A 10,798-nucleotide genomic window follows, 5' to 3' on the forward strand; every position below is an offset into this window, starting at 1 on the left:
CACCCTCACAAGCTGTCTCACATTCTGGAGACTTTTCATGTTGTAGATATTACCTGACAGTTACAAAGTTCAGTGAGAGAACTGTTTTCCTCCATCTGGGTAGTAAGGCACCTGATCATTAATTTGGGGGCAGCATTATTGTACTGTCTGTGGTTAACTAAAGTCTGTAAATTTTTTTTCTTACTGAAACCAAGATTAGAGTAAGTCATCCCCTTTAGGCTTGTCTATATTAAATGTTTCTAATTTGGGTACATTATTCCTATGTGTTGAGCTCTTTGTCAAAATGGATTTAGCAATCTAAGATATTAGTGAACTATTCTTTTCAGGTTTGTGTCATATAAAAATTTGAAAAGTAGAATCGTCCTGAAGCAGTGGCCAGAGAAGAGACAAGGGCACGAGCATCAGAACGCCATGCCTTTCTTGGACGTGCAGAAAAGGTTTGGCCTTAACACAGATGGGTGGTTGACAATCCAAAGTGCTGAACAGCCCTACAAGATTCCTGCTCAACACCATCCTTTTGAAAAAGAATAGAGAGAATGTGCACGTGGAATTGGTGGTATTTGGGGAGAGAAAGAGTGCAGAATAGAATATGACTATTTCATAGAGTGTATACTTTGGCAGAAAATGATGAGATGTGTGAGTACCATCAGGAAGCAGTGGAATAAGCTGATAAAGGAAGGGAAGTACACCCCTCCACCTCACCACGTGGGCAAGGGGGAGCCTCGGCCCCTGAGCAGAGTCCCACAGTGCTGGGACTACAGGTATGAGCCACTGCACCCAGCTGTTATAAAATATTTTTCAGCTTTATTTCCTTCACTAAAAAATTGGGATAGTAATACCAATCTCAAACGATTATTGAACATACTGAGATTTTATATGCATATATACACAAACACATACATATATAACATATATAATTTATATGCATATATACACAAACAAATACATATATAACATATACAAAATTTCCTCTAGAATAGTACCTGACATGGTAAATATTCAATGAAGTCTCTATTATTAATAACTACTAATTATTGGCTAATAATTATTAATGGCTAATAATTATTTAATACATTATTATCTTTGAGGATATTGTGAGAGAATTTGATCAATATATGTCTTTCTATGCCAGAATGTTATCTCATAAAGAAAAAATGAGATGTATTAGTCTTAGCTTACTTTGTAGACCATTATGATTGATCACCATTAGTCTCATTCTTTTTTTTTTTTTTTTGAGATGGAGTCTCGCTCTGTCACCCAGACTGGAGTGCAGTGGCGTGATCTCGGCTCACTGCAACCTCTGCCTCCCGGGTTCAAGAAATTCTCCTGCCTCAGCCTCTTGAGTAGCTGGGATTACAGGCGTGCACCACCAACGCCAGGCTAATTTTTGTATTTTTAGTAGAGATGGGGGTTTCACCATGTTGGTCAGGCTGGTCTCGAACTCCTGACCTTATGATCTACCTGCCTTAGCCTCCCAAAGTGCTGGGATTACAGGTATGAGCCACCGCACCCAGCCGGTCTCTTATTCTTGAGTTAATATAATACACAGTTTTAATCTATTCATATTTCTCAGTTTGTGAAATCTGGCTGAGTTTTTTATGTTTCTTTCTCTCTCTTTGGAGACAGAGTCTCACTATGTTGCCCAGGCTGGAGCCCAGTGGCTGTCCACAGGCCTGATCCCACTACTAATCAGCATGGGAGTTTTGACCTGCTTGGTTTCTGACTTGGGCCTGTTCACCTCTCCTTAGGCAAACTGTGGTCCCCTTCTCCTAGGTCACCATACTGATGCCAAACTTAGTGTGGACACCCAATCAGCTTAGTGCACTAGAGTCCTGGTGCGCTAGAGTCTTAGTGTGCTAAACTCCTGGACTCAAGCAATCCTTCTGGTTCAGCCTCTTCAGTAGCTGGAACTACAGGCACACTCCACAGCACCCTACAGTTTTTTGTTTCTATACATGATGAAATAGAATAAAACCTTGCTTTTCTTAAGCCTAGTATTAGGTATATCCCAAGTACCATCTGCCATTGCTGAGAACCCAGAACTAAATAAACAGTTGAGGAGATGAGCTTTCATTTATAGCTTTACTTGTGAAAGGTTGATCTGGCTTTAGTTTTCTTTGGCCGTCAGTTTCTAAAAGTTCTGAAAAAGTTTGTTTCCCAGTCGAGTTAAATGAAATTAGCTAGAAAGTTTTGACTGTTGCTAAGAAGTCAAAAAGAAAAAACTGTAAGAGATTTTGTTGAAGTCAAGAAATCAAATTATAAGAATATGATTGGTGTTTTTAATTCAATAATTTTGCACAATGCTATGTTTTCTTGTGGGCGAGAGGTTAAAGTGACATTAGAGATTTATCTCAGGTTAAATAAGATTTCATTGCTTTTGGGTAGTGAGTAGACATACAGAAGGGTGTTCATTTAATCTCCAGAGAAAGTTTAAATGGGTTTCTGAGTGTGCCAAGAGATAACCATTCAGGTTTAGTTTATAAGCAGGATTCCTTAGCCATCATTTTTATTTCCCTTTTTATAGTTTCTAAAATAACGTTAGCTCTAACATGTCTAACAATCTCAAGAAGATATATCTTAGTTTGTGATATGCACTCTCTGTAATGGTTTACCATCACTTTAGACTTCAGGAATAAGGTTCAGTAATTTTAAAACTCAATGCCGTGACATAGAAAACCACTGGCATTATTAACTTGCAAATCAATGAGGAGAGTAGAAGAATGTTTTAACAAAAGAGCTAATGGCAGTTTTCTTTAACCTATGGTTGGAATAATTAAATAGCATGGCCTTTTCATCCAACACTAAAAGGAAAATGGAGAGTCTGATATTTTATATCTGAATCCTGTAGAGGATATCATTGGCACATGTGTAATAGGTTTCAATTTTATTCTTCTTTTCTTAAACAGATATTCTTCATAGCAGCACCATATGATTCTTATTATTTAACATTTATTTAGTAGTGGCAATAGATTTGACTCTGCATTGAATATCAGAGAGTATGAGTAATTCCTTCCTGGTGGGCATAGTATAAAAATCAGGCAAACCAAACCTCAATATTAAGAGATAATTATCCACGATACGAGGCAGAGGCAGAACATGACACAGGTGCTCTGCTCTTTCAGGAGGCATCTTAAACGAAAATGGAGGCGAGAGTGCCCACACCCTAGTGCTGTCATCTGGAATACTGGTGAAACAACCCCCTAAAGCTGACTTAAAAGGCACAGCTGAATTGAGCACAAAGAGAAACCAACAGGCTTGTGGATGTTACTGTGCCTTCAATGAAGCTTTAACTCAATAATATGATGATTTAAAAGCAGACGTGATTTTCCTAGCATTGCTACAGTTTCGACCACCCAGCTATTTTGCTCCTTTGTGATTTAGAATGAATTATTGATAAGGAATACTTCAAAGGTGTGCAAAAAATTATTTTGCGTTTAATGTTTATAAAACAATGATGTTGATGGAGGGAAAAAGAAAACCACTGTCAATATTTCTCTGAGACTAAACAATAACAAAGTGCCTTCAGGATTCATTTTAATGAGAAATACTGGTGTGGCTCTGTGGAAATCTCGGGACAGGCAGTGCACACTAGCAAATTAATTATAGGTTGGCAGCCAGGCAAATGTAGGAGGCTTATGGTGGCACTGTAGAAAATAAATATTATTTTAATCAGCAATACTGGCTTATTTCCTCAAAGGTAACATCAACCTTTAAATGTACAAGTCACATATATGTAGAAAACTATTTCAAAACAAGGGGTGCGTGGCTTTTCTATTATTTTCAAGTTAGTATTTGCACAAGGTTTCCTCAAAATAAGGCACAACTGATCCCTTAGTCTTGTCCACGGTCAGAGAACAGGGTTATCATTACCGACAGCATTTTATCTAAGCCTGACTCTGATCTGTGCTGGAGGAGACATTGACTTTCATGATGGTTTTATGGATCGATGATTCAGGTGGTTCTCCAGATAGCTCTGCTGGATTCCTGGGCCCTGTTTGCAAGTCAAAGCTGCATCTCCTCCCCTAGGTGGAATTTCTCAGTTCAAGGATTCACTTCCTAGCTGCCTCCAGCTCCTGCAGTTGGCAGCTGACGGGGCAGCGCTGTTAATGCAACCAGAGTGTTTAAAGCGGCAGGTGATAAGAGACGCTGGGATTTTAACAGCATAATGAATTAATTCGCAAACTCACTGAGCACAAATGATAACTTTGGTACAATTTCCAGTTGCAATTAGGAGGGGACTGCATTGTTTTACAGGATAAAGGTATTAGTCCTGATTCTTGTAATGTAATGTGTAGTATACTGGTATCTTTGAGGAAAAGCTAGTTTCTGGATGTGTGAATTTGCCCGTGACCAACTCCTGAAATGGATGCAAATTAAAATGAGTGATTTCTGTGATAGTGAATGTGCTGTAGCGTAGCCTCTATACCCAGATTCTTAAGAGGGGGCTGGCAGAGTCTCAGAATTTCATTTTGCCTCAACGCTTATCCAAAAGCAGCATAACCAGCCCCTGTTCAAATGTATCCCAAACTTTTATTATATTTTGAGTTCATCCAGCCTGAGCATGCAATCTTCATTTTGTACTTCAACCTGTAACTAGTTCAGTGGCTGCCTTCAGAATCAACAAATTTGAGATGACTTTTAATTTCTGCATCCATTGTGGAGAAGAATCATTCATATCTTCACCCATTATTTCTGGCATTCCTCCAGAATATTTCTAGCAGAAGAAATACAATTTTAAATACCAAAGTCAAGTTTTAGAAGAACGAATTCTACTTTTATCAGGATTTGATTGGCATTATCAACAGTATTTTCAAAAAGAAAATTGTGAGTTTGTGTTAATGAAAATGTATGCTAATGTCTTTTTAAGAATTATTTACCATTATTTTTCTCTTTAGATTGTTATACTACTAAAAGTAATCAATAAAATCTATTGTTACCTGTAGAATGCTCAGATGAGTACTGGGTATACATGGCTAATTAAAAAATACCATTTGATGATAATAGTGGTGATAGACATAATGATAAAATACTTGTTCTTTCAGATGACTGACTTATGCTGAAATGATATATTCATTCAATACAATGAATATTCAATGCAATTTAATAAATATTCATTGGACACCTGTGCTAGGCCCTAGGTATATTAAGATGAGAAAGATTCAGTATTTTGGGAGATTATATTGTTACAAATATTCCCTCCTTTTCCTATATGAGGATTGTACTTCCTGCTTGTGGCCATGTACCTTGCAGTGTGTTCTGAGGGAAGGGAATATGTATGCTTCTCTATTCTTGGCCATGTGACTAATTTTAGCCAATGACCTGTGAGTGGACATGACTCATGCTATATCTGAGAGGCATTGTGTGTTTCTAGCAACATTCTTACTTTTTCCTCTCCTCTTGAGAATGGCATATCTCAAAAAGGAGCTGCTCCTAATCTGAAACACAACCCTGACTTTAATCTTAGTCCTGGAAAGAAAAGATTAAACAAAGCCACAGCAGTTGACTATGGCTGCCAATATGTAACATGTCTGTTGTAAGTTGCTGATACTTTGGAAGCTGATTTTTCACCATAGTGAAGCTAACTAAAACACTTTACATGGCATTAAACTACAGTACCTTAATTCTAAGGCACTAAAAGTTGTGATAAACTGCACAGAAATTTATGATCCAAAAAAGAAATAGTTCTAGTCCAAGAATCCTACAAGCTCAAGTTATGTAACATTGTCGAGAAGTACTGTGAGCAAATTACATCTGGGTTGTTCTGGCCAGATTTGGATACTGAAAAATTTTAGTGAATTAATTGTGCATCTATCTCCATTGAGTGTTTAGGTTACCAAAAGGAATAACTCTGCCATAATTTAATTGTCCTAGATGTACGGATCTGGTCCAAGTCAATTGGTAGTTCAAAGTCAAAGCTGCCATGCTTTGTTTATCCAGTGGAATGAAAATTAAGGCTTTTTTTCAGGACAGTTAACATGCCAGAGGTATATATCCACCCATTCCTAATATCTCTTGATGCTTCTCAATAATTAGATATCAACAAGCATTTGCATCTCTCCTCTCTTTCTCCTCCTAGGGTCTGGGTTATCGTGGATTGAGAGGACTTCTGCCTGAATAGAAAAAATAGACATTGTGTGTTTTGTCATTTGTGTGTTTGCCTGCATCTGAGAGAGAGAGAGAGAGAGAAAGAGAAAGAGAGGGAATAAAAGGTTTAACTCAGTTCGCACTGTATTATACTTCCTTGAGAGTTCTCTTATACACCTGAAAATATCAGACACCAGATGAAAATCCCATGATATTGTAAGGAAAAAAAAAAGATTATTTAACATATTTATTTTTGTTGTGTCTTTTCAGAATGTTTTCCTATACACCCTTTGCCAACTGCCTTTCCTTAGACTTGGATGCCGGGACACAGGCTGTGGTAGACATTGCTAGTGCTCCCCTGTGTTTGGCCCTCTTTGTTGTCCCTTGGAGCATGGCACACTCCATCTCCCACTGCCCCACAGCTGGGTAGGTCATGTGATGGGTTCTAGCCAATGGACCCGAACAGGGGTGATAGAGTCACTCTCCGGGCACGGCTCTCCAGAACTCCTTTCTCTTGTCGCAGTTACCTTGGAAAACTCATGTTGAGAGGCCAGTGCCACCAGATGGAATTTGGACAGATCACGACTCACTGCTTGGACCTGCAAAAGACTTTTTGGGAGCAAGACATATGTTTTTATATATTATTTTTACTGTACCATAGTCTAAGACAACCTATGATTTCTGAACACTTGTCACTTTTTTGCCTTGGAATTAGTTGCTTTTTCAAATCTGTCCTTCCTTCCTTCTTTTCTTCCTTCTTTTCTTTATTCCAGAAGTATTTATGAAACCAGAGTCTATGCTGGGATTACAGTGACAAACAGTAAAGCCACACTACTGCCCTTATGGATTTATAGGGGAGTGAGAATAACTCACAATGAAAACATTTTTTTCCCTGTACCAACCACTGTATCAAACTATCTCATTTAATCCTCATAACAGCACTGTGAAATAAGACTTATTCTTATCTCTATTTTATAGATAAGGAACCTGGCCTTCAGAGAAGTGAATGACATATCTTGAATCGTACAGACAGTGAAGGGCAGAGTTGGGCTTCAACCCTGAGCTGCTTGTTGCCAAAGCCTCAGTGTTATACACCAGGCTATAATAACGAGTAACTTTTGGTTATCTGGAGAGTTTGATGCAAGCTCATCATTATTATTATAGATCTGTCAAAATTAGAGATTTCTCCCCTCTTTGGGCAAGAGTTTGTACTTTGATATTTTGATCATAATGAAAAGGGTATCAAGAGAGTGGGACCAAAGAGTTCCATTCCCCTTACTCTCTGTCTAAAACAATGCCCAGCCATATTCCAATATTGCCCTCAGTGCTTTCATCCCTCTCTTTAAGGTGGGATTCCTCATTTGTGCGAACAGCTTCATGAATCCACTGCTGGAGTGGCTTACAAAGTGGTGGGCACGAAGAGGTTTTTCTCACAGGTTTCAGCAAAGCCCCTGTGAAGATAGAATTTCTATCAAAGGAAAGGGCAGTAGGGATCCTTTTTCCAGGGAGAAGATCTGTGCACCAATAAGGATGTCTAATTACAACTTTAAAACAATATTGTTTGGAATACAAAGTGAGACCTTTCCCCCACTTATTTAAGATTTTTTTTTTCCATCAAAGGGGCAAGCAGGATTTTGAAACAAATCAAGTTTAAGGGAAAAATTTTAATGTCACTGCCTTCTGCTCCTGACCAGTGACTTATATACAGCTTATTTTACTGGAAGGGGCACAGAAAACTTCGGCTTTAACTTAAGGACATTTGATAATAGTAACTTTGTTAATTTCAGTTGCTTCTCCTTAGTGGCAACTTCTCAAGTTCTCAGGTCCTTGAGGGCAACTCTCAACTCCTGCATTGCTGATAACAGCAGTGTTTCTCAAAGTGTAGACCATTGATCACATCTGATCATTTGAGTCTTCAAAAATGCAGATTCCCAAGTCTCACTATAGATTTGTTGAATCAGAGTCTCTGTCGATATTACTTCCTAGCACTGAGCATTTTCTCAAGGTCCAAGGTGGTTATCATGCACACACTTAAGTTTGAGAACCAGTGTACTGGCACCTAGAGTCTGCTGGCAAAGGTTTTGCTTTCACAAAGAGCAAACATTTTAGCTTTTTATTCTTGTCCTCCTTCCCCCGTCCCACTCTGTCTTTAACCCATTTATGGAATAGTCTTACAGAACTTCTAACAGTAAATTTGCCATTAAAAGTGATCTACTTAGAATGGAATAAACATTCTTTTTAGGGCAGAAATCAAAGATAGGACCTTTGGGAAACCACAGCTTTCTTTGTTGCTCTCCACTAGGCATATTGAAAGACAATTTCTCCCCTTAAAAGAAATGTGCTTACAGACTAAAAAACCTCTCTTTAAACAGTTTCAAAAATTAGATTCACTGCCTTATGCATCCACATTACCTCAAGCAGGCACCTGCAAAGATACCAAATGAAGGCCTACCAGAAGAAGGTGAAATTCAGGTTTATTTTATACATCCTTCATCAGCGTTTTACTATTGTGCTCTTTTCTTTTGCATTTGTTTCCTGGGCACACATTTTTCCTTTCACTCAACCACCTCCCTATACCTGTTTCTACATTTATTTTAAGCAAATATTTAGGCTTTGAGGCTAAAAGATTCTTCAGACCATTTACAATGAAGCCCAGGACTCAGAAGGATTAGCAAGAGGGAGGAAGAGGTGAAAGCCAGGCTCTCCCTGGTGCATTTGAGGAAGACTGGGTTTACTAGAAGAAATGTAATGATCAAAACTCACATACCTGTGGGAGGCTCAGTGAGAAAACATCATTCCAAATGCGTAGTGGATAAATTACCCAAAGTTACAGGAAAAAAAAAAAAACCTCCTGGCTGCAGCAAGTTATGTAGGCTATGAATTATTTTATTGAACAGCATTAAGTGCTTTCCTGTTGGAAAATGAGGGACTTATTAATTATTTTAAGTTCGAAGTAATTAAGTCAGGTATTGTCAGGCTGACATGGTTTTCTCAGCAGGCGGCTCGATATATTCAGCAAATGAAGGATTCTTCCCATATTCTGGGCTACAGGTGAGCCAGTTGGTAAATGTGTGGCACCTTTTAATTATACCTCATCGCAATATATAGCTTGTCTTATGAATTATTTGATCATTTGTTGCTCTCTCATGAAAGAGAAGATATTGTTGAGTTTCCCTAGGAAGGATGTAGAGGGAAGAATGGGGGAGTGTCTGAGTTCATGGAAAGGAGGAAAATCACCTCTGTGGAGGTACTTTTCCAGATTATTTTAGGACCTGACCTGCATGTGACCTCTTATTGTAAGTTCTGGGAAAGTTTCTGTCTCCACTGGCTAGCAGTTGTGAGAAAAGTTTTTCTAGCAGGCCACATCAGGACTGGATGGTAGGAAAGACTGAAAAGCTGTCTCTAGTTGGCCTCCCTTCTGGGCTTTTCCTAGAAGCCTTCTGGGTTACCAGCTGCCTAGCTAGATTCCAGGTGCATGATGGAGAGCCTTTTGATGTGGACAAGAGACAGGGAAATGCTGGGTAGAAGACAGTGGTTCCTGGTAAAGGCCCCACCCTCAAGCCTGGAAACCCATGGCCCTAAATGGGAACAGGTATTCCTGTTTGCACACCCAAAAGTTGCCTTTTCACCTCCTATGTTCCCCTATTCTGTACCCATATAAACCCCAAACCCTAGGCTCCACAAACAGATTAACAGAAGAGCAGAAGAACGACAGAGGAGAGAAGAGAAGAAGCGTCTGAATGTCGAGAGGAGCTTGACTGGGGATGGTGGGAGAGGAGATAGGCTTCTGGGTGGCCAAACTCTAAAGGAACATCGTTTTTCCATTCCATCCCCTTTCCAGCTCCCCATCCATCCCACTGAGAGCCACCACCACCCAGTAAAACCCCCAAATTCACCATCCTTCAAGTCCATGTGTGACCTGATTTTTCCTGGACACTGGACGAGATCTCAGGATACAGAAAGCTGTCACACTGGCCCTCTTCCCTCGTGAAAAGGCAGAGGGTCCACTGAACTGTTTAACATTGGCAGATGGCAAGGCTAAAAGAGCACACTGTGACACACACCCATTTGGACCTTGGGAGTCACAGGCACCACCCCTAGACATTACCATGGGGCCGGAGCCCAAAATCACTCGCCATAGCTCCTGTGCCTGACTGTTTGCATGTTCCCCCTCCTGTAAGAGATTCGAGCGGATGAACAGAAGAACCACAACCCTGTCATATGTCCTGTGAGGGGGATCAGGGAACTCTCCCATTTCACTTTGAGCTCATATTTGCTTAAAAGAGGAACAGGGCAAAAAAATGGAAAAACGGGGGCTGAAGAGAAATTTGCAGCTGGAGAGATTGACTTCAATATGGCTGCAAAAGTTTTCTAAGATGTTTCTCTTAAAAGGCTCAAAGGTCCCCTTTCACAGCAATAGGTTTCCAACCCTTTCTTCCATCAATTTGATAAGGTTGGGAACAAATTTGTCTTTGTCATTCTTACTCAATGTCCCACACCCCTACCACCCCCAATCCAACACCAAGTGCCTACTCCTCTATCAGCCCTCTGTGTAACAGAGCATGTTTGTATCCTCAGGTTGCCATAAGTTGGTCATTTGTCTCTGGTCCTCCAGTGTTTGGGAAATTTTCTTTTCTGGACTTAAAGCTTATTTGTTCTTCCTCTGTGCCTTCTGCTAAATAATAACTAACTAATAATGACATTTGCACTAATG

General features: G+C 39.6%; 1 pseudogene; it reads left to right on the plus strand.

Moving 5' to 3' along the window:
- Positions 1-411: 411 nt before the first annotated feature.
- LOC101142558 (NADH dehydrogenase [ubiquinone] iron-sulfur protein 5-like) lies at positions 412-7,977 on the plus strand (annotated as a pseudogene).
- The last annotated feature ends 2,821 nt before the right edge of the window (positions 7,978-10,798 follow it).

This window comes from Gorilla gorilla, chromosome 1 (assembly GCF_029281585.2).
Source record: "Gorilla gorilla gorilla isolate KB3781 chromosome 1, NHGRI_mGorGor1-v2.1_pri, whole genome shotgun sequence".
Taxonomy (NCBI): domain Eukaryota; kingdom Metazoa; phylum Chordata; class Mammalia; order Primates; family Hominidae; genus Gorilla; species Gorilla gorilla.